General features: G+C 41.2%; 1 long non-coding RNA gene across 1 annotated transcript in view; it reads right to left on the bottom strand.

Moving 5' to 3' along the window:
- Positions 1-2057: 2057 nt before the first annotated feature.
- The window catches only part of LOC110364736 (uncharacterized), a 66864-nt gene continuing 44427 nt past the window's right edge, over positions 2058-24494 (bottom strand). Inside the window, exons 3-4 of the long non-coding RNA XR_010472284.1 lie at positions 8658-8771; positions 2058-2205 (exon numbers count right to left, since the gene is read on the bottom strand). This is a non-coding gene — a long non-coding RNA (uncharacterized LOC110364736). The remainder of the gene's footprint in view (positions 2206-8657; positions 8772-24494) is intronic.

Consider the following 24494-nt stretch of genomic DNA (forward strand, 5'->3'; position numbering starts at 1 on the left):
CAATATAACCCCATTTACCAGAACCCTTTGAGCCTGGCCCGTCAGCCAATTGCTCACCCACTGCATTGTGTGTTTATCCAGCTGTATGCTGGACATCTTGTCCAGGAGGATACTGTAAGGGACAGTATTGAAGGCTTTACTGAAATCCAAAAAGATCACATCATCTGGTTTCCCTTGGTCAACTAGGTGGGTAATCTGGTCATAGGAAGAAATTAAGTTTGTTAAGCAGGACTTTCCCCTCATGAACCCATGCTGCCTGGGACCAATGACCACATTGTCTTTAAGGTGTTTTTCAATAACTCCCAGAATAATCTTCTCCATAATTTTGCCAGACACAGAAGTGAGACTGACAGGCCTACTGGGGTCATCTCTATTGACTTTCTTGTAGACTGGGACAACATTTGCCAGGTTCCATTCAGCTGGGGCCTCTCCAGATTCTCAGGAGCATTGAAAAATCATGGAGAGAAGTCTCACTATGACATCAGCTAGCTCTTTTAGTACCTTTGGATGAATCTCATCAGGCCCAATTGACTTGCCGGGATCTAGCTGGAACAGCAGAGTGCTAACACAGACTAGACTGCTGACCTGGCACCTGGGCTTGGTGAGCCAAGTTAAGCTAACACCCCTGTCAAGACCTTGAGCAGGTCTCCAGAGTAACCTGTTTCTCCACTCAAGTTTCAGAAATGCACGTGGAAACCTCTGTTTTCTTATACTTAAGCAAGACAACAAAGTAGGGTTGAATTTTCAAAGATTATGTGCAAAAGGAAACAAGTCCAAAGCACTGAAACTGACTTTTAGATAAAATGCCAAGTATATATGCAATCCTGAGAGCTGCTTTTCCCCATCTCACTGTGTTAATGCCCAAACTCCACACCTGCATTTTAACTTCATCATTTCATGTAATTTCTCTTTTACATAGGAGCTCAGAGTGGAAGGCAATACCTTAACAAGGAACACTTCTGTACCCCCTGCATTTCTGTACACTACATATCTCCAGTTGACTTTCCAGCTCATGGCAGTTTGGAGTCCTGTCTGGTGGTAGTTTTGGATCTGATCTGGGGGTTTCGCTGCTCCCAGGGGACATTTCGGGAGGCAGCAGGGCTTGACCTACAGTTCAGCATTCCATGACCATATCTTAGCCTGAAAATTAAAGACTACAAAGCTGAGCTCCTCCCATCTCCTTTTTTAAACTCTCTTTTGAATCCCACCCAGTAAGCTCAGAACTCTCTGAAAACTAAGATGTGTTAAATACCCTGTAGCACACAAAAGTTGCTTCAGTGATGATTGGTTTTGAAATATCAGGCTGTCTAGACACTTAGAAGTAAATCTGATACATAATATTGATTAAAATACATTAATCCTAACATTAGGCAACAACCTTTAGTGATCCCAGGGCACCTACCCATCACTATGTCCATGCTTATAGCAGTTCAGGAAGGCAGCTTAATAGTTTATACAGATCATCTGTAGTGGTATATGACCCATGGAATATAACAATCAGAAAATAGGTAGGTGCAAGTTTACTTGCAAAAAGGGAGGGACATCAGAAAAGGCAGGTAAAAGTAAGACAAAATTGTCACTCGTGTGTATGTTATTTTACACTGTCGTGCTCACTGCTTTTCACTTCTCCGTGCTTTTCCATTTCACACAGTGAACATTATGGCTCCTTACACCAGATTTCTGTTGAATTACTGCTGAGATCCAAATTCTCAGCAATACCCAATACACAGTGTTGCTGAAGTTCACCTCCACAGTTCTGGCACTCATTTAATACCAACATTACCCCTAGTAACTTAAATCTGCTCTAAATTAAGCTGGCTGGGTGAGCTTGGAAAAAAAGTAATTCCCTACAGTAGACAAAACCAAAATATTGCTGCTGGCCAAGCCACCCACACACCCTTTTTTCAAAGAAAATGTTTTCACTGATGTCTTCTCTGAAGTGACCAAGCAACTGTTTATTTAAATTTTCCAGCTGTGTTTCCCTTGGGACTACCATGGTACTCGCTGTTGTACATAGCCACCTCTGGCACTAGGACATAATTCACCTCATACATGCTCCCCATTCTCTTCTGAGCTTGCCGCAGGCCAGCCATCACATTGTGACACAGCTTTGGCAGGTGGCATCATGCCTCTGAGCACTGCAAGCTGGGGTCTCTTCCTTTCACCTGGCCACAGTTACATTTCCTGCTGTCCTAACATGCACATCTGCAAATGAAGAAAAGGGAAGCGTTCAATTTTTGAGTTTTTATTTCAACATATCTGCCTTAAAGTGGTTTAAAAGAGCCATGTCCTTTATAAAGGTCGTGTCCTTTATGTGAATAAAAAAAAACCAAACCAAACCAAAAGACAAAATTACAACCTTCCGCCTGATTTTTTTTTTTTCAATCCCAGGGATATCAGTATTCATCTTCCTTATACTTCAGCAGTTCCCCTTAGATTGGCAGCTCTTCTATCCTTGCATGAAAGATCAGTGCTGAAATCATTTTTTTAATGTATTTCTTCCTATAGAGGTTAATTTAAAAGAACAAAGGGCCAGGTACTCTACTGCCTTCTGTTTTGCATAGTCATTTGCAGACCTTCACAACCCACACAGGGATTCACAGCTCTTCAGTCACCCTCCAGCATGGACCACACCAGGTTCTATTAATATGGAGTAGGACAAGGAAGACAACTACTGAAGCAGTGCTTAAATATTTCAGGATCACCGTAGCTGCCTGATTGATGCAAAGGTGTTGGCAGGCAGCCTGGTCACTGAAACAGCTCAGAGGAAGAAGGCATATGAGCTCAGCAGTGGATTTCAACTTTTGGATTTCTTATCTGTTGTAAATTCATTTCACTGAGGAAGAGGATCGTGGCTTTAAGCTGTTCCTCCGCAATGGCACAATCTACCTCTTATAAATCTGCCACTAAATTTAGTGGGCAGAGCAAGAAAACACTACCCACTCGGAACCCCTCTCTCATTTTATATTCGTACTAGCATATCATGCAAGTGTAAATGGCCATACAGTTGAGTGGCAATGAAGAATCAAAACAAAACCCATTTCACCTCCCAAATTAATTTGGTTTTGCTTGTGTGATTTCTCTGTCATTCTTTCAGTTCTCCAGTCATCCATAGACTTTCAGGTTAAACAAGACATGAATTTTAAATACAAGATGCACATAGAAAAAAGACTACTAGAAATTCCTTAGATATCCTTTAAAGAAGGAAAATAAAAATGACACAGGCCGAGGATGGACAACATTTTTCCACAAACTACCTTTGCTGCTGCTGGATTTTCAACTAAATTAAATATTTCTACAGTCAAAAGACTGAAAATCAAACCATTTTTCTTTGAAAATGCTTCCTGATATCTCAAGCATGTTGTAGTTCAGCTAGTTCATATCCTCATTTTCTCCGAGTCAACTGTGATGCACTGTAGTTCTCAGCTCCAGTCATGTGAAAATCACCCTGGAAGCTGTAGACTGGCCAGGGAATCTGGTTAAGAGAAGGCAAAGGAAGAGGAGATTCCCAGGAGTACAGCACCCAGGCATTCTGACATAGTTTTCAAATAGAGATGAAAAAAAGACATTAAAAACACAAAGGTTAGGACATACGTGTTCCCTTTCTCCTCTGGGTTCCTGTTTTCCCCACTGCCTCGGAATCACTATGTTTTCCTCAGCAGTGCTCTTCAGAAAACACGGAAGGAGGAGCTGCCATCAGTAATGGCACATTTTTCCATCTTCATGAGTGAGCAAGGGACAGCAGTGGAAATGGGGTCATGGTTCTAATCTCAGCATTGTACTCACTGACTCATCACTTTATGTCCACTATGAAGCTCAGGGAGTTTCTCAAAGGGGTAATGTGAGGCTTGGCTAATTTTATAACCTGCTTTGTTGGCACTATTGCCTAGATGTTACAGAAACAAAGTAAGAGAGTTCAACCTTGAATGAAACATGAGGTAGAAGCACAAAATATGAGTGCTACACGAGACATTAACAAAAGGAATCTTATAATCACACCTCTGCCACCACACACTTATTCATATTCTTCATTTCTCTGGGTCAGATTCTGTCCCTCTCACTTCTGCTGGGTAGTAAGCACAGCTACACTGGGAGGCAGGACTTCCTCAGAAAGCTGAAGCTCACTGTGAGGGTAGCAAGAGCAAGTTCCTCTGAGAACAGAGGATTATGGACTGACCTCTTTGTCATGATGAAAGAGTACCTCATTGTCTCCGAGAGCAAGAGTTATTCCTGGGCAGAGGGCTGATCTCAAGTGAATATAACTAAAGTTCATCAGAATATGGCACCAAGAGCACTCTTGAAAACAGGATCAAAAAACAAATGAAAACTAAACTGGAACCATTAACACCACCTCATCCTACATTATTTAAAGACTTTTGGCACCTGCAAGAAAAGAGATAAAACTGTCAACGTTGCCACACTTAGTGTTTCTGGGTAAATACAGACCCATAATTTCCAGAAAAAAAAATACTGTTTGTGGAGTCTGATATATTTTAAAGCTCTTTGTAACAATTCATTGCATAATTCAAATAGCCTCTACACTACAAACATCTAACATATTTATGCTGGCAGGACTGTCAGTGCTTTTTTTGTTATAAGAAGCTTGGAGGTCTGCTACGAATAATCTCCAAAGAGTAACTCTAATTAGTGGCTAAAGTTGGCATATTTCCTGCTATCTGAAATTAGATCAGAGAGCTAGGCTGAGATGAAAAAGCTCTATTAACTCCCTAGGCTTCCAGTTCCTGTTTATTGGTGGAAATTAATGTTTTGAACTTTATCAGCTATTATCTAAAGAAGTCTGGAGTCAGTGGTAACAGAGCGATTTGAGGAAGACTACTGCCAGTTGCTTCTGTTGATGTACCATATGCATTCTACATAAATATCCGCAGGAAAACTTTATTTAATGGTTACATGCAGCTCAGCAATAGTCAGGAAAGAGAGTCAAGTGGCCAGGATGCTAGCCTGGCTATTACAAGAAGTGGGAGACATTCCTTGCTCCAAGGTACTATTTAATCATTTCTGCATGACCTAGAAAAAGTCACTTTTTGGGAGAGGGTGAAAATGGGGGAGACTCACAAAAGGTTGGCAATCATTAGGCAAATCTTTGTTTTTCCTATAGCCTGTGGAAACAGAGAGGCTTCTCTAGACAAAGGAACCCAGCTTTTTTGTGTTTGGTGATTACAGTTAGCCTTTGTATAGACCTCCATCTGTCTTCAAATTTGTCATCAGTAAAACAGAAATAGCACCGCTTCACCTCATGGGAACATTAGATAGATGAATACTTTCCTCTGCTTCCTAGAGACTTTGACCCACAGGAACATCACCAAATTCCATCAGAAGCAACCACCATAGTGCTCACCCCACACAGTTCTCCAGCTTTCCTAAGGGCTTCGGTGGTGAGGCTGGGCTCCACATCTCAGTTTGCCTTCCACACAACTTCAGCAGCTCTGAGGTTTGCCATGGCTGCATGTCTGTCCCTTTTTTTAGCTCTGCACAGCTTGGAAAACATTGAAATGCATAAGCTCCTTTTAAAAATCAGGACAGGGAAGGGGCAAATAGAAAGGCAGTAGAAAGGTACAATAAATCCTTCTTTTGGGAAATCTATTTAAAATTCAGTTATTAGAATTTCTAAACAAGGAAGAGATTTGTCAAGTTGTATTTTGCTCAAGAAAACACATAGGAAGGGAGGGAAATTTTATATCCTGGGGCTAAGCACAGAAAAACAGTGTAATTTTAGAGTTAACATGTAGACAAAGAAGGAAATATATTATTAGGTCAGGCTACTCGTGTTTAGACAGAGCCATAGAGAATTTAGGCTATCTTTTAGTTCTAGTAATCAGACCGAGCAGACAGATCAATGTCTTATGCTTTGTTAACCATAGAAAAATAGTAAAGTCAGGCTTGTGTTTCCAAAGAAAGTTGTGATTTTAAGGCAATCCATTATCCCATCACACAACATGGAAAGTTTCTGTAGAATCCATCTACCACAACAGAAGGGTTTACAATTTAACCAAATCTGCAGTGGAAACAGAATCTTTGGGGGAAGAATGCCAGTGTGTTTTCACCATCTCCTCCACACCATCAAGTCTACCACACAGAACCTTGAATTTATGATTTTGAGATCACTCTTCTCCACCTTTCATTTCTAGCATGAGTGCTTTTTAACACTATCTCTTCTAGTTTTCCTCCTTAAGAGGACAGACAGGATCTTTACAAAGAGCCTTTAAAAGAAGCAGGAAGAACCTACCTCCTTAGGCCTGTCTTCACAGCAAAATCCACATAACTGAACTGTTGTCTAAAGAATGGATCCCATTCAAACAAAAAGCCATTTTCTTAAAGCCTGACAATGTTTTGAAGCCGAGTTGGTGGTAGTAAAGAAGCCAGGGGGGCAAAATTCAAATGAGTAATTCCTTCTGCTAGCAACCCAAACACCCTGCAAGAGGGAATGCAGGCCACACACAGTTGCACACTGCCAGAGTTGCAGTATCATCCCAAAGGTTTGTGCTCAGGAAATTCAAGCTCTCTCAGTACCTTCCAGCAAAGTACAGCCTACTATGGCAGGGGAAGCAGCGAGTGCACCTCTGAAGTCTCAGAATTTAATACCGATGTGTGCAGGATGAACGAGGTCACTGGGCTGAGGTTCCAGGGCAGAAGTCTGCAGAAGCAGGCTCACTTTGGTCACCATAGCGTTAGATGACAAAAGCAGAGCTGCTTTACATCCCCAGCAGAGCAATGAGTGAATCAAATGAGCCTGCAGCAACTAACTACCATAAGAATTTTACTTGCAGATTGCAGTAGCTTGCAGAAATGCCTTTGTACAGTTACTATGAATTTCACATGTCTCTGTGAATGCGATCTGTATTCCATATTCTCGGGGAATTAAATCATCCATTTGGTAAGAAGACCTAGACACTGGCAGGGTTGTCCAGAAAAATGAGATCAAACAATCAAGAACCCCTCACCTGGACTGCTGAAGGGAGCCATGGGCCTTTAGCCAACAGAATGTGTAAGGCCTTCGACATGCTCTGCAAAAATACACCAAGGGTGAGGGCTTAAATACTCAGGCTGAGATAGTATCAGTTAAAACAGCAGTGTTCTCCACCCGACCAAACAGCGACAGAGGCTGTTTAATGAAGGGGAGTTCCTCAGCCCAAAGGAATCCATTTGTTGCCAGAGGGCAACATGGAGAGACTTAGACTTTCCTGGGGATTTAAACCAAACCCAGGGACATGACTAGAGTCAGATTGCATTAAAAAATCTGCTGCCTAATATCGATCTGTCATATTTTAAATTTTAATTGTGTGTTTCTTTTGTTAAGCTTGTTGTCTTAGTGTACCGTCCTGTTGCCTCCAAAGGGTGTAACCAGGTGAAACCTACCAGCAAACTGTGGACAGTTTGAGAGGCCCAAGAAGCAACCTCTGGGCTTGAACAGAAGGCCTGCAGCATTCAGTGTCCTGGGGATATGTAATAAGGATACTTAAAACTATTAAAAACAATGTGTCTTTATGTAGACACAGTCAAATCAATGCCTATGAGATAATGTACTTCGAACTAATCGTAACAGTCTGGAGAACACTAAATGAGAAGGATGAGACCTGTTTTTAACACAGATATATGATTTTACTGAAGGACATGTTGCTGTTCTGAACGAGTTTTCCAGCTGCAGGTTGAAGCTCTGGCTTCAACTCCATTTGGGAGAACACAAAGTAGCTCTTTATGATCCCCCATTCTATAAATGGCTTCACTTTGGGTTGCTCCTCACCATATGCAGTACCCCCAAGGGAATCTTCAGCTTCCTGTACATTGTTGTTATTTGACTTCAAGGATTTGGTCAAGAGGCATAGAGAGATGCAGCATCTTGAAGAAGCTAGCCCAGTATTTCCAGAACCAGGACCAGGGCAAATGAAGCACATCAGCCTGTGTTCTCTGCACTGGGAAGGCTGCTCCACACTACCCCAAGACCTTTCCTTTCTTGATGCTCTCCTGGTGTCCTTGGCACAAAAGCAGAGGCAGCATGTCTACACCTCTAGCACAGCAAAAGAGAAAGTTCAGAACAGGCTGCGGGCATTGCATGCTCCATGTCCTGCCCATAGGCGCACAGCCGGTGCAAGCACGCCTGCAGATGAGCTCAGACACAGGCAGGCACCTGCTCTCTTGGGCGTGCTCCAGTCGTTCTTGCACTGAATTGTATCAGTGAAGCTACTCTTGAGACCTTGGAGCTGCCCTTAAAGTGTCAGCAATTCTTAAACTTCCCCATGACAAACTTGTTGGATTCTTTAAGCTAAAATGCACAATACCAACCAAGGACAAAGTAAGCAAGTGCCAAAGAGTCTCTTTAGCAGTCACTGCTTCTTTGTTTCCATCACAGTAGCAAAGGAAAGATTTCCATCAGCATATTTAGCTAAATCAAGTGTTAATTCTGTTCTATAAATGGTTAGCTCTTCCTCATCTGCGCTACAGAGGAAAGTTGTGTGTAGTGTTGTTGTCTTCACAGAATCACAGAATGTTAGGGATTGAAAGGGACCTCGAAAGATCATCTAGTCCTGCTGGAGCAGGAACAGCTAGATGTTTTAACATATATATGTTTGAACATATTTAACGTATGTTTTAACATATTTGCTGTTATTTGTTAGAGAAGGTAGCATAAGAAAATATACCTTGTATATGGAGCAGAAGTGGCTGAATCTCTTGGTGGTTTTGAAGGAACTTTGCTCCCTGCCTCTGGGAGTTGCCTCAAGTATTCCTGAACCTGACTCTTCCATGGAGTTTACCTGAGAAAAGGTAGCACAGGTCAGGATCTAGAATTGTCATGCAACATACAGAGCAAAAATTTAGAACACAGTAAAAGCACAAATTCAGAATTTTTCCTGAAAATGTAACAAAACAGTATGATAGATTTCAAGTCCAGTAAGTACCTCTGCATGTCACTATCTTAGGTCACATTCAATACTATTTCAATTGAGTGTGAATGTTGCATTAAGCATGCAGGCTGTTATCTACACCTTCCTGATTTTCCTGTTGCTGAAGAGGAAGCACAGTGCATGTATCAACATATTTGGTCATCCTTCACTGATCCCTAAGGTAATTACAGAGCTCTCTTGTAGTGCTGTGCTGACACATTATTCTGTACAACATAACAAAAATGCTAAGCCCAAATTATTATAGACTGCACTGAATAAAAAATCAGAATACTTGAGACAAATTGAAGGAACAGTATGTTAGGATTACAACTGAATGTTTAAATTATTTCCTAAGATGCTCAAGACTTAAAAAATGGGATGCAATGGAAAGAAGAGACAGGGGAGCCCAAAACTATGTCATTTTATGTGAGATGTCAATGGGAAATCACACATTTGGTGGCTGTCCATTTTTCTCTACACACATTTGGTGGCCAGGTTCTGGAGAGCACTGAGGAGTCACTAGACACCACGATAAACAGTGAAGCTAGAGATATGATATCACCAGCACCAACGTTGGTGCAGACAGCTGCATAGTTGCAGGCTGATGCAAGCTACACAACTGGACACTTTTTCTTTATTTGTCAAAAAATAAAACAGTGTTGTGTTTTCATAAAAGCGCTTTCCCCATGCTTCATTGTAGTGTTACAGATGAATAGAAGTAAATTATCTCCTATTGGATCTCAGTTTCTTGCAAAAGGCTTATAAGAATAATCTCTCTGCCTGTAGCACAGGTAAACTTAATGATTTGAATTTATTTTTTAAATAAATGTATACATTGTATATACATGTATACGTTCAAAGAAAGGCATTGCCAAAAGAGTTTTCCAGTTCTGTTCACTAAGTATTTTGACCCTTCTTAAGATTAACAGCAAATCCAAGATCGAGATCAACACACACTAATTCCACAGGGCTACACAAGCAGAAATTATAACTGTACGTTGTTGTAACTGCTGGAAATCAGGTCTGAATGAGACATCTACATTTGGCAAGAGGTGCTTTCTCTAGAACAGCCTTCAGAAAGCTTTGTTATAGCAGAATTTTATATGTTATTTTCATGAGAGAATACTCATATTAACATAATTCAGCACCATTTTGTATCACACATTCTTTACTATGGTCTTTATACTCCTGGATAATCCAAAAACTATGTCTCTCTGTCACTAGTCACAGTAACTGATACATTTCATTGATTTTCCATATAAAACTGATGCCACATACCAACACGGCACAGCACAAATAAAGTGCAAGGGAAAAGACCAATTATTTCTCTGTGGTTTAATAACACTATGGCTAGAGCAACAGGTGGCTTTATGTCTACCCCCTAGTCATTTTTCTACTTCCATGTGCATCTCTCATAAGAAAGCTCAACAGTAAACTTTCCAATGTTAATGTAAAGCTTGTGGAATGCAGCTAACTGACTGTTTTGGCTAGATGTTGGAAAAACTCCATCAGTTTCTTCGCCTTACTGACAGAGCAGTCCTGATAAAATGGTGTTTCAGCCATCTATGTATAACTGTTGATGCTCATTAAAAAACCAAACAAATGACAACAAACCAAACAAAAAGCCCCAAACCCAAACAAACAAATGCAACAGAAAACAAAACAGATGCAGAGTAAGACTTATCCAAGTCAACCTCTCCAACTGACTGATCTCATCTTTGAGAGGTAAAGTCTATACATAATTTGTGTCCCAAAATAGTGAAATAGGATTCTAAGTTTACTACTGTTACGGCTCTCAGAGCAAATCAGACCAGGTCATCTCAGAGTCAATGAGGACTAGAGGTAGCTTGTCAGTACATTTGAGAGAAAAAAGTGGGCAAAGAGGGTGCTAATAAATCTCTCCTGACCCTTAAGAACTCTAACCTCAGCTATAACCACAGCTGTTTGTGGGTCCAAGGATCCACTGTTGCAGCTGAATTTCCTTTCTCTCTGGCAGTGCAAATGTTAGAAGAGTAAATATTAAGAGCTATTAGTGGCTCTGACTGACTGTACCAATGTTTTTATTGTGAGAATCACTGTTTTGCTGGATTGCCTACATTTTGCTTCTGCTCCATGCCACAAGCATCTTGTAAGACAAATAGAAAAGGGCCCAAGGACTGGACTGAGTCTTTCAAACTGACAAAGTACTTGCAAAATACTGCAACATCTGTACTTTTCCTGGATCAAACCTCACCGATATTACAGAATCTGCTGCTGGAATTGGCTGAAAAGCACAGCTGATGTAGCCAGACCAGAACTCCAGATCACACTCCCAGATCGGCATGTTGGCTCAGCATTTTGACAGCAGTGCAGAAAAAATGTGATTATTTTTGTCATTAAAAGAAATGCAGATGGTATATAGCTGGACTACTGCTATCAAATTCTAGCCTACAGCCCTTCTAAAATGCCAAAAAGGAACAACCACGCCCCCGCAGCACTCAACAATAATTTATTCTTCATACTATTACAAGTCACATTTTGACCCTTAAAAACTTTTGTTCAGGGACTTCACAACTGATTCAGCTAGGCAAATTCTAATTTCATTGTAGCCAGTAAATAGAGGGCTCATTTAGCTCTCCTCAAAACTGGAAGCAGAACAGGATTTTGCCATCAGAAAGATGAAGGGAGGGGACAACTCTCAGGCTGGCCTGCAATGGGAAAAAGAAGGTAAGGAATGCACCTGACCAGAGAGCCAGGCTGAGCATCTTGGAGAGTGATGCTGGCAGTTTCTCACATAGAGGAGGATTAAAACATTTTCATGTAAATAGTTTTCAACTGTGGTGGATTGATCCTGGCTAGAAGCCAAGCACCCATGCAGCCTCACCTCACCCTGCTCATTGGGATGAGGCACAAAATAGGAAGAGCAAAAGCCAAAAAAACTAATAGGTTGAGATAACCTCAGTTTAATAGCTGAAGAAAAGAAAAAAATAAACAAGTGATGCAAAGGGAATCACTTGCCACTTCCCACAAGCAGGCTGATGCCCAGCCAGTCTCCAAGCAATGGCTACCTTGGAAGGAAAAGACCTCACCTTCTTCTTGCTCTACCCTCTACAGCTTTTATTGCTGAGCATGATTTTATACGGTATGGGATACATGTTTGGTCAATTTGGGTCAGCTGTCCAGCTGCATCCCCTCCCAGCCCCCAGCCCGCTCACTGGCAGAGGGGTTAGAGTGGGAAAAAGAAATCTGTGATGCTGTGCAAACACTGCTTAGTAATGCCCAAAACACGGGTGTGTTATCAACACTGTTTTCGCCACAAGTCCTAAACACAGCATCATACAGGCTGCTATGAAGAAAGTTTTCTCCTGCCCAGCCACGCACAATGCATCAACTTAGGCAAAATAAATTCCTCAACACTCTTAACTTTTAGCTTGAATAACAGAAAAGCAATGTCTTCCTTGCTAACATAGTGACTAAAGTTACATTCCAAGAAAATGGGCAATTTGGGAATGATATTACCACATGATTCATCTGATGACTGGTGTAGCATATTGAAGTGCTAACCCATAATTTCCTGATTGCACTAAGAAACTATTATTTTACTTAAGAAACCTAGGCTACCAACGAAAGTTTGAGCTTGGGATCAGACAGTAGTATGCAGTATATAAGCAATAGAGAGTCTGAAACTGTACCCTCAAGAAAAAATAATTCATTCTAACTGGGACACAATCCAGGACTTTTGGTGTATTCCTAACCAATGACATTTTTATGCATGGCTGTGTAAGATACGACATCTAGAATGCAGTAGGTCTGTTTTGGCATCCAGACCTATGGATTATGCCTCTTTTGGGACAAAGCAGTGTTGTTTTCCAGTCAGTACAGTCACTTCATAGCTGTTCCTATGATAAATTGCACGGCATTGTACCATGGAAATCAGTCTTCAGTGCTTTATACCAGTCAATGCTTACTAACCAAATAACTTGAAACACCAATATAAAAACTCCTAAAATAAATTATTGTGGGATTACAGCTCTTCAGACCAGGAATCCAGGACTCTTAAAGGGAAAGAGGAGTTCCTCATAAAATACTGGTGACCATAGTTAACCAAAGGGGAAAAAAACCAATCATTAAGTAATGGGATCTTGTTTCATCAGGCAGGCTTATTAGAAGTACAGACAAGGAGCTCCTGTTCTGTAGATTGTTCAGTGGTGCAATATCAGAGGCATAGGTGGAGGGTGAAGAAATAGAAAATTTCCACAAAGAGGGGTATAATTCCTATGCGACACTTATCTTAAAGTCATCAGAGGACTGAGAAGCTGACAACAGACAGCATAAAACTGAACTTGAGAGACAAACCACTGCTGGATGATAAACCAAGGACTTTTTGATAGGAAGGATCTGGCAGTAAAAACAACCTTTCTGTTCTAGTGCAGCCAGCTCAGAGCAACAGAAAGGCATCATTAGAGGTGCCTGGAAGGAAAGTATTGAGGTCCCTCCTATATTGCCTGGTGAATAATCAGATACCCAGCTGTCTAATCTCAGTTCTGTTACAGTTTTTCAGAGTAACCTTGTCCAAATCATCTCAGAGCAAAACTGAAGTGACAAATGCCATCCCACATTATCATGGGGAATTCTGCAATCTGCAAAACATTCTGAATGCACAAAATCCTTATGTGCTTCACAGCATTCTTCCCCAACATAAGTGATTCTCTTCATGGTGGCAACTTTTGCCCCTCTAATGAGCAGGGGGTGGTGGGAGAATATCAATATGGCAACTTCTTTATAATGCAGTTCATTGCTCTGCTTGACTCTGGGGTAAGGTTCACTGAAGGACTTGAGGACGGAGGTATGCTCAGAATCATTGGATAATGTCTCAGTCTTTTCTGGGCATGACACAAGACAGGCATCCTAAGGGAAGCACTAGTGCCAGAAATCCTGGGTGCATCCAGTGAACACAATCTTTTACACTGTGAAAAACCACAAGAGTAGTTGTTTTTCTAGATTATGATGACATTGATAGAATGAGGAGGCTGTTTCAGTGCTCTGCCTGTAGGCTTGCAAGTGTGTTCTTTTCTTCGGCCCTGTCCCCAGCAGAGCAGACTCCAAGTCTCCCGGGAGGAAACAGAAAAGTTTCATTTTGCATATATACGATATTGCAAATGGAACATTCATTTCCTTGATCTTAAACTTAGCAGGTATTATAGAGGTTAAGAAAAACACTTTTAGGTTGAAATAAAGTATCAAAGCATTCTGCAGTGCTTTATTCAAAGATGAAGGAAAAACCTCGGAAATGGAAGCAGGGCATCCCACTATCTCAACTGAATAAAAGATCAAAAGGCGAAAAGATGTGTGAAATAATTCTCCAGCCAGTACTCAATCTGCATTCAAACTCAATTTATGGATGAATGAATGGTGGATATCAGCTTAAGGGAAGTAAGTGCCAATCACCATTATTAGTATTATTATTATTATTACACAAGAAAATACAATCACAGCAGTCAAAATACTCACTAAAAACGCCACCTTCAGCCCAGTTCTTCCTTTACAGTAATTTTATGTTTATGCAATTTTAATTTGTGAAAGATGCATTGGGTTTCATTACCACCATAAAAGGAAAACACTATTTTATTTGAAGGACTGCTTGCATTTTAAGATCCAGGAACATCAATACTGATCCAGCAGAAGAGGGATTTTAACAACTTTTAAACAAAAGAAGCTCTGTCTGCTCTCTGATATTAGATTAAAAAATGCTATGCCTAGTCTCTAACAAAAGTATAATCATATACAAGTATTATTTTAATGATAACAAACCTATTATTACTATTATGGACCTGAAAGGTTGCTAGAAATATGTATTGGGCTGTCTGAACCCAGAGAAGTTAAAGCATAACACACAATGCAGGTGAATGATGCAAAATATTTAATGCAAGTGAAGCCTTGATAACAGCAGTCAAGTCTGCCATAACTAATAACAACGACAGGCCAGAACAGAACAAGTGCCACATTTGAGGCAGCATTCCTCAGTGAAAACTGAACTTCTCATCCCTGAGACCAGAAACACATGACAACTCAAGTAGTGAAATGGCCAGAATAATCTAGAAGTTTTGTCATCAAGTTCAGGTCAAAATATAATTCTTATATAATTCTTATAATTTTAAAGTGTGTACTACGTAGTTTTCAATAAAAATTAAACACATGGAGCTGGCTATATTGCTGCATCAGCCCTAACTGACATCTGGATAGGTATTCAAAGAACATGGTTGCCTTTCCATTTATATATCACCAGTGCAACTGAAGCAATGAAACAGTAGAATTTACAAATGCAGAGATACTGAAAAACTCCTCCAGATTGCACAATGCACTCACTATTTAGCATGACTATTGCTCAGAAAGCGTTCGTGACTGGTCCCAGTAACTCGCATCGTGTGCTCATTGCAGCCATGAAGCCATCTGCTTCCTGACCAAATGACTCCCAGGCCACAAGCAGCCCTCCCCATGTTCTGATTCAAACATATAAATATTCACACCAGCATTCACAGATGGATATATGTTGGCAGGAGTATCTATAACACTTTCCTTCCTGGGAACTAAAGCTTTTTAGGAAATAAATCTGTGGTGGTAAGGGAAAAGGGCTCAGGCATTCTGTAAAGTAAATGTATGTGAATGGATATATAGAAACCTTTCTTTTTTAAGGCATACTCGTCCACCTTTAATCACAGCCATTCCACCCAAATGAGAAAAAAAATACAGCAAAATCTTCTTATTATATGCCTTTCCACTACATCTGCCACTCCCAAGGTTTTTTCCCCTAATCTCAAACCATACCCATAAGAACAATCTTCAAAGAAATCATAAAACCTAAACAAACAGAAAAAGTTAGTTCATTGAAATTTAAAGAGGCTGTAAGGTCGTAACAAACCTGTGCCGACCTGAGACCATACTGATGTTAAAAGTGGAGGTCACCCAAGGCCCCCAGGCCTGAAGCCTGTTAATTTGTAACAGTTGTTAACTATATTTCACATCACTTTGGTTCTTCTCTTATTTGCACGTCAAGCAGCCTTTGATGAAAGAGGTAATTAAACATTTCCAAAGTTATGGCTTTAATGAAAATAAATAATGCTGTAACAAAGCTCAACTGTCTGATTATACCCACCCCCACTATTTAATCTTTTTTTTTTTTCTTCTTCTAAGTGAACAGCAAAACTGGGAGAGGATCTAGCTTCAGCTTTGCCCTTGAAAATCAGGTAATGTGGTACAGTGTGTTTCAAATTCAGTTTGTACTCACAGCACACATCACACATCTGTCACCCCACTTTGACAGCAAAAGCAGACTAAGATTAGAGAAGCAAATGCCCATGACCTTGAGAATTATCACTACTGATATAACAAGTCACTTATTGGTGCATAGGCACATACAGAAAGTTAAACCATTAGAGTCTGATCCTCACAGCTATGGTTGCACCTCCCAGAAGACTCGAGAAAGACTATTTTTACAACTGCATGGCTTCAGGGTCAAAATCTGCTTGCTCAAAACTCTTTCCAACTAACAGCTCTCCTCTCTTGCAAGTACACAGTGTCTTTGCTGTTTTTCTTTTTCATAGAAAGGTCTTGGAAATGACAATGATAGCCACATAAAACCATAAGCAGATGTACAATACTGAGCATGGTGGTTCACACATATTCTAAACCAAACGGAAGTCTCAGTTCCCAGGAAGGTCTGTACTCGATGGCAAATTCTTGAGAAGAGCCATTCTGGTAGCTAAAGTAGTGGAAATTAATGGAAGCCCTTTTCAAAGCTTTATCCTTCCCTTTTACATCCATTTCTATGTGCCTGGAGCCAAAGAATGTTTAAAAGTATCAGGTATTAACAAGTAACATCACTCTTGTGTTGCGAGGGGAAGACAGCAAAGGGAAAGTGAGACACACAGCCCTAGAAAGCACAGGGGTATGTGTAGCCGAAGTTCATGATAGGTCTTGGTTTTCTCTAAACCTCATCTTCTCCTGGATTTTTTTTTTTTAGTTAACAACTTTCCAACTAGCTGTTAAAAAGGGCAGAGAATATCATTAAAATATGAAATGAACTATAGAACTGTGCTCTTCCAGTTTTTTTACAGCATTGCATATTTTATGTTTCTCTTTAGGCTGCAGTTCCTGAGAGCATAGCGGAATGGTAAGGCAAAATTTTCCGTTTCCATTAAAAATAGTTTCTTTTTATCATTCATGGTTGCAGAGAAAATGCACTCAGAAATGTATTTCAAAAGCACTTTGCAGGCTGAGAAACTGGGGAGGATGGGAATCCAAAGTCTATTACTGTATATAATCACAAGGTATGGGGCTGGGGGAAGAGAGGAAATTAGCATACTCATAGTGTCAGAAGTGACAGCGCTAGGAGTATGACCTGACTGTGAAGACCACCTGCAAACAACAACCTCTACTTTGTGTTTTGCTGTTTCAGATGCTAAGGATGGTACTTCAGGCAGTGACATGGCTTATGATGACACTCTTGAGCAGAAAAGAGAGTACTGATCACAAGTGAGGTTTACATCAGCCATGGTTTGTATCATTCAGTCTACCTGTACATGATTCACGGTGGTTCAGACTATCAAAGGTGAGCTCAGAAAGCTAAAATTTAAAACTGCAAACCTTGTATGCTATACAGCAGGGTTACAGCAAGGTGTAATTCATTCTCTTTGGAGAGGGAACTCAACTTTCATAAGCCTGAGGAACCAATAAGGCAAAAGTGTTTCAAATAGATGTTACAGAAAAAATCACAAAGATGGTACAAAAGAGAGACAAAGAAGGGACAGATGGTTGTGAGGACAATGCTAGTCTCTCTCTACACAGAGGTGTTATTTGCTAGCAATAGCTTTATTAATGGCACTATCAATCTCTCTTTGAACATAATAGAGTATTTTTGCCACAATTTCCCACTCTCTCTGCCTGAGCCGTAGCAGGGAAAGCAACAGTGACTGGCATGCTAAATCTGGGTGTCACACTGACATGCTTGGCACAGGATGAAATGTCTGTGCTGGAAGCTGCAATCGGAGCTGTGTTCACATCACCAATTCCCAGCTGACGAAGCACACTAGGGCTGCGGGCAAGGCATCAAATCAATCTGAACAAGCTCTGCCGGGCTTCTTCACTTAGTCCCAGCAGCAGCACCGGCCAGAGCCAGCAGCAGAGTGGGAGAAAAAGCAGAAGCAGCATCACAGGGGCCATGGAGCATGGCATGTGGGAGGGGAAGGGGCAGCAGAGATAAGAAGGCAGCAGTAGCCGTTTCAGACTGCAGAAGGGGAGCACTGGCTTGTCAAGGGCAAAGGCGAATAGAGCAGAAGGCTGTGGCAGCTACAACTGTGAGTGTCACTCTGAAAGCTTTGGGAAGCAGCAGGCTATTCATTTATCCCCTTAGTTGCTATCACCAGCCGAGCTGAACCAAGGGTAGCAACAGTAGGAAGTTTGGGCAGAAGTTTCCCAGCCTGGACACGGCCCATGGTTCTATTATGTCTCTCTATAATGAAGCGTTTCACTGATGCCAAGACAGTTCAAAGAGCAAGCACTCTGAAAACAGTATTTTCAGCTGCGTTTTTCAGCAAACTGCCTCACGAGCAAGGCTCACTCACAATTAATTATGTTGGCAGCCAGCATTACATTGCACCTAGTGAGACACATACAGTAACTGAATGTGACATGCCACCATAATGACAGATCAAACTAGGACATTTCGGAAGACAAAGTGCTCCAATACGAGAGGCTTAAAGAGGCACTAAAGAACTTACCGAGAGAGAAACGCAGCTTCAGGGAGGGTGATGAAATTATCAGCCTCACCCAAAGCAAACGTGGAGCCAAATGGTGGGATCATATAATCCCGTGCTACTGACAGACAGTCTTGTTGGGAGTCTCAATACATTCATCTTCTTAATTGAAGCTGAGCTGAACTGATTTGATCACATTAGTACCGTCAGACACAAAAACATTCAGGGAGGAAATTTTAAAACTTTTTAAAGTGTTTGAACTATGAGTGTTTTAAAGTAAGAATGCATGTTAAATGTAATTACTGAGTAGGAGCTGGTAGATGGTTTTTATTGGAAATTTCTTTTTTCTTTTCAGTACAGACATACTTTCGCAACGATGCTTGGTTTCTTTTAAATATTTTCAAATTTTCAAGAGAAAAAAAGGATTTTAGAGGAAAAAAAAAAGTGCTTTCTAAAAAATTAGGCCTCCTCCCTTCAAAAATCCTCACCAGTGTTTTCAATGAAAGTTCAAAAATACTTTATGGATTAAATACAACTCTCCTCTCTCTTCCCCACCACCACACACTGTCTTATTTCAAGTTGTCCTCTTAGTCTGATTCAGTGATGGTTGACTTGACTCTAATGAGAGCTGAAAGCACTCAGTTCTCTGTGGAAATGAGTCAATGCCTCACAGTGTAAGTCCTTAAGATGTGGCATGGAGCGATGCCTTTATCCCAGCTGGCTACCTGCAGACAGGAGAATGTATCGCTAGCAGCATTGGATAACTGGAGTTTTATTGTTCATTTTCTGCATGAGGAGCAACAGTGTTAAGGAGGCTCTGGCATGAACAGGGCAACAAGGTGGTTTTTGTTATGTAAGACTGATCTGGTAAGGCTCAGCCACCAGCCGAAGCAAACCCCTGCCAGCTTCCTTGGCTCTGTGCTGGCAAATGCAGCCCATGCTTTTGGCATATATAAAAGGCTCTTCTGCAACTCAGCAGAATCAGCTTCATTTCCACCCCTATAGAAGACTTTCTATGAGACCCTGAGAAAGTCACATAACAGCAGAGTTTGAAAAGTATTTAAATTTTGCAATTTTAATATTTTATAATGATACAGACCAGGCTTATAGGTATTGACGTGTTCGAAGGATAGTGCTTACATCAGTTATGCAAGTAAGGCGAAATGTGTGACCAAGACAAATGCATTCAAGCTGTGAGGTATCCAAGTGATACACAACATGGGCCATAAGAACCACACACAAGTTCTGCTGTGTAGAATAGAATAACTGTACAGAATAACTATAGAATTTTCACCACAAATTGTTTAAATATGTAAACATCCTTACCGACTTCCTACAGGTTTGCATGTTCTGTCTGGGGTTCCTTCTCTCCTACTGCAATAATCTGAGCCTCAAAGATCCCCCACATCATACCCGCCAGGCAAGAAATGCCATATGCTGTGGCTTATCTGTAGATAGATGCATGCATATTGGCAAGGCAGCATGTATGTGCTAATTAATTAGTTAGCTTGTGAAATTGCCAAGTTTTCTTCTCATTTCTCACAGTATTGACAACATTTGGATAGATTTTCTCTTCCCTGATGCCAGTTTATTAGTACTTAATTAACTTTAAGATAATTTCAGATTTGCCTGAAATGGGGAGACAAGGCTCTAAACTTATAACACACACAGACACACACACAAAACAACTGCATAAACTTTTTCTTTTTTTTAGTATGAGTAGACTACAGTGCTGTGGGCCAAAATAATCTAACAAGGAGTACTAGATGGCCACTCCCGTTGGTATATCTGATGTACAAATGTACTGCATTGCATTTTTAAAGCTATGCAGACCAGAAAAGAAGAAGGGAAAGCCACCAGCATATCCTAATCCATACAAACAGAAACCCATGGAGCGATGGCTTCCAGCTGCCAAAATGTCTCAACAAAATCTTCCCCTTCAACATGCACAATGTCGGTATAATTACAAGAATAAAACACTATATTTGCACAGAAAACCAAAACATCATTGGAGACGACCAGGGCCTCCATTTTCAGTCTTAGTGTCAGAGGTGCTCCCAAGCAACTTAAATATTAATTTAGGGAGGAGATGTAGATACATTAAGACTGCACAGACTCTCCTCTCTCACATGATGTGGAGTGCATGGCAATAACATGGGAGAAGAGGGACAGGAGAAGATAAAGGAAAGCTCCTTAGTGCTTACATGGTCCACTCTATGCCTTCCTTGAAGGTACTGAGAGCCTGAACCTGACAGCAAATAGAAACACCAAGGCAGATGACATGCAAAAAGGAGAATTACTGAGTGGACATCTGTAGTGTATACTCAGAACAAATATCTCTAAGTACAGAAAACATATGGAGTATAAGGCCTTATGTTCTTATTCATTATGAAAATCACAGGTTTGAAAGAAGCCATAAGGAGGACACTATCAGTTTTGAGCTGGCAGAGGATACTTCTCATTTACAAGGAGAATTGCTTCAGTGCTCATAGAAGCACAGAGCTAGGAATTAAATGAATGCCTCCATTTTCCTCTACTTTCTTTGGGGCTGTGTTGTCCTTTCTTAGAGGGCAAACCACAGAGCATCTCCTGCCTGAAGCTGCCTCAGTGCTGACCCGGAGCCTGAGCTTATACTGACCTGTATAGCAACACTCTCCTTTTAATTCAAGGAAGCTGTAGCACGTCAGGCTCCTGCTGGGGCTAAGGCCTCTCAGTGCATTGCAGGAGGTGGCCAGGAGGTTCCATGGCCCAGCTTCTATTTGAGGTTGACAACAAAAATCCAACTGCTCAGAGAGAGCTACAGCAGCAGGACCTCTTTTACCGAACTTGCCTCTCATATGCCAAGCCCTGCTGAGCCTGTGGAAATCAGGTTTACAATAGCAGCTGCAGCCATTAGCTCCTTCTTTTGTGATTTCCAGCATTATTATGCTGTTTGCGAACTTTGCTTTAAATGACCAGACTATAGGCTGGGAGATGAGACTTAGCAAAAAAGCACATGTACACACTGACACACAAAGTGTGACAAACCCCAATGGCAAGGTTGTGCTAATAGCTTGTTATTTAGTGACATAAAATCACTGCTAAGATAATACAAGCAGCCTAAAACTCTAGCAACCCTTTGACTGAGACAACAGACAGATTCAGAAAAAGCCCCTTTCACGCCATTCCACATAGCACTTAAATGCACACAGGACACGAAAAATCTCAAAGAAAACAACGGCCTTTCTACCAGAAAAAAATACACCCATTTTGCTCAAGTATGATGCACAGGGGGTAAAGCACTCTTCTCACAGAGGAAAAAGGCCCAAGTCTGCTTTGGAAAAGTTTTCCTTTAAATTTGGCTTCTAAAAGCATCTCTTGGAAGCAGCTGTTCTTTATTCCCTTCCCTCTCCCATACAGAAGAGACTTCTGCTTTCAGCCTAAGTCTTGACTAGGACATCAGGGAGCAAAGCAGCAAAAGTAAAACTAAATACATGTAGCTAAAGGCCTGTTCCACATTCAAAAGCTGAACAGATTGTGGTGACATAGTTGCACATCGACTGATATGATTGCATTTGTGCAATTATCTATGTGGACACAGATTTAGCACTTCAAAAGCATGTTACAGACCCCTGTGCACATAGAAACAGAGACGGTGTGGAGGATGCAGAGCCCACTGAGGCAGTTTATGTCCAATATGGCTTATTCAGGCACCAAATTGTGTTTATGTGGCCCTAGCTGCACACAGAGGTGGTGCAGGTGTGGGAGCAGCATGGTTACATTCACTTGGCGACAACCCTGTGAGCGCGTGGAATGCAGCACAGACAGGCTGTGTTGTTCTGCCTGGACCCAGCTCAGGTTCAGAGTTGGTCCTGAGCTGGTTCCACGCAGCTGTTCACACAACACACTTGCCAGCGCTCCTCAGCACACACAGGGCTGCTTGCCACATGTGCAGCCCCATCACTGCATAACTATCCTGCTGAAGGATGCAAGTTGCCTCCAGGCATTTGTGCCTGTAAACCTTTGCAGATGGGAGCACACTGAATAATGCAAAGACACCGAAGCTGATTTGCACGAGCCCCTCTTCACTTAGAAACAAGAATATCAAAGGTTCCATAGTCCAGGATATCCTTGTTCGCTATAGCCGTATACAATGACAACCATGCAGGAGACATGCAGATGCCATTAATCCATGTATATCCATGCTAACGGCACAGCTGAAGAGGCACAGGCATTGCTGTCAGAGGAGCTGTGTTAGTTTACACCATCTAAGTATCAGTATGCAAGGGAATACACTAAACCAGGGGTGGCAGGGATGATTGCAGTCACAATCAATTTGTTTCTACTGAGCCAAAAGCACAATTTCTGATTTGGCTGGGCCAATAAGCAACTGACCCACTTACACCCCTTGTTTACAAGAGTTTGGCTCCCTAACCTAGGGAGGGAGACAGCCCAGCATATACCACACTTCACTCTATGGCTGCTAATTGTCTTGGACGACCCTTTATTTATATAAATAATTTATTTGGTGTATCCAGCCAAGAAGACACCTGAGCCCTACATAATCTGCTAATGCTGACTTTAATGATCCATATCCCGCACATGGGCACCACCACTCCCACCCTGCTCCCCCAACTCCTCAATAAGTCCCTTGCCCATCTGTGCAGAAGGGCAGATGAAATGATCAAGGACTAACAATGGCAAGGCTCAGGATGGAGAGACTCATCAGTGTGAACAGAGCTCCTGGGAGATCTGACGGGCTTCCTCAGGGAAAGTGCTCTGCAGATGAGGCCTCACCACAGAGACCTACTGCCCCTGGCCTCTAGTGCAGAGGGCTGAATTATTTGTAGTAAAACAGCTGATCCAGTCAACTTCGACTCTTCCTCTGATCTTTGAAATGTAAAATGTGTGGGATCACATCTGTGAATGAGTCTATTGTTCAGCTGGTTTCAGTGGGTAAAAATATCTGTTCCAGTTTATGAAGCTGTTGGGATGTTTTCCTGATGCCTTAGAGCTTAGCCATGAAAACGTAACCTCAATTATGTACCTTTGTAAGGGATGAACCTAAGCCTCAGTAAAACCCCCAGCTTTGAAAGTTTTAAAAACTTTCAAATTAGGCTGAAATCTCACCTTGTAAAAGGTGTGTATTTAGACCCGGTGCTTTTTAAGCCATTACAAGTAACAGATGTTTTTGACTGATGTGTTTGTATCTTCTCATAGTACCAGGACAGGCACCAAAAGCTTTGAATACAAATTGAGAGATTTTATTCCCGTCAGGAAATATGACAGCTGCTTCATGCTCATTGCCTGACATATAATTTTAAAGAAAAACCATGACAATTGAAATACTTAAAGTTTGTCAAAACGTAGTTTGACTCCATCTGAAAAGCATATGTTTGTTGACAGTGTACTTCCCAACAACTCTGTATCACGTAGCTCAGTACTCCAAAAACCGTGCTTTAGATTTCACAACATATTACTTACTATCTATTAGTGAGACATTTGTGCCGCACTGTACTTTATTATGTCAGACTCTAAATACTACAGCATTCTCTAAGGACCTATTATTTCTTCAGCTATGGCTGTTGGTACCCTGTCCTCACACATTTTGGCCCATTAAGGCCTGTCAGTTTAATTTTATGGATAAAAGTTTGCAAGATGAAGCTAGATCAACCTGCACATGGAGAGCTCAGAATATTTACCAAATAGTCCAAACTGAACATAATGACAGTCAAATGTTTATCACTGCTGGAACAGAAAAGTGCACTGCTATTGCTAATTCTCCCTGTTCTGCAACTAAACAATTTTGGTCTCCAGGACAGCAAATGAAGAAATGTTTACCAGCGTAACATTCATGCATTATACAACAGAGCTGCAAGCACAC

The sequence above is a fragment of the Columba livia genome, chromosome 1 (genome assembly GCF_036013475.1).
Source record: "Columba livia isolate bColLiv1 breed racing homer chromosome 1, bColLiv1.pat.W.v2, whole genome shotgun sequence".
NCBI lineage: Eukaryota > Metazoa > Chordata > Aves > Columbiformes > Columbidae > Columba > Columba livia.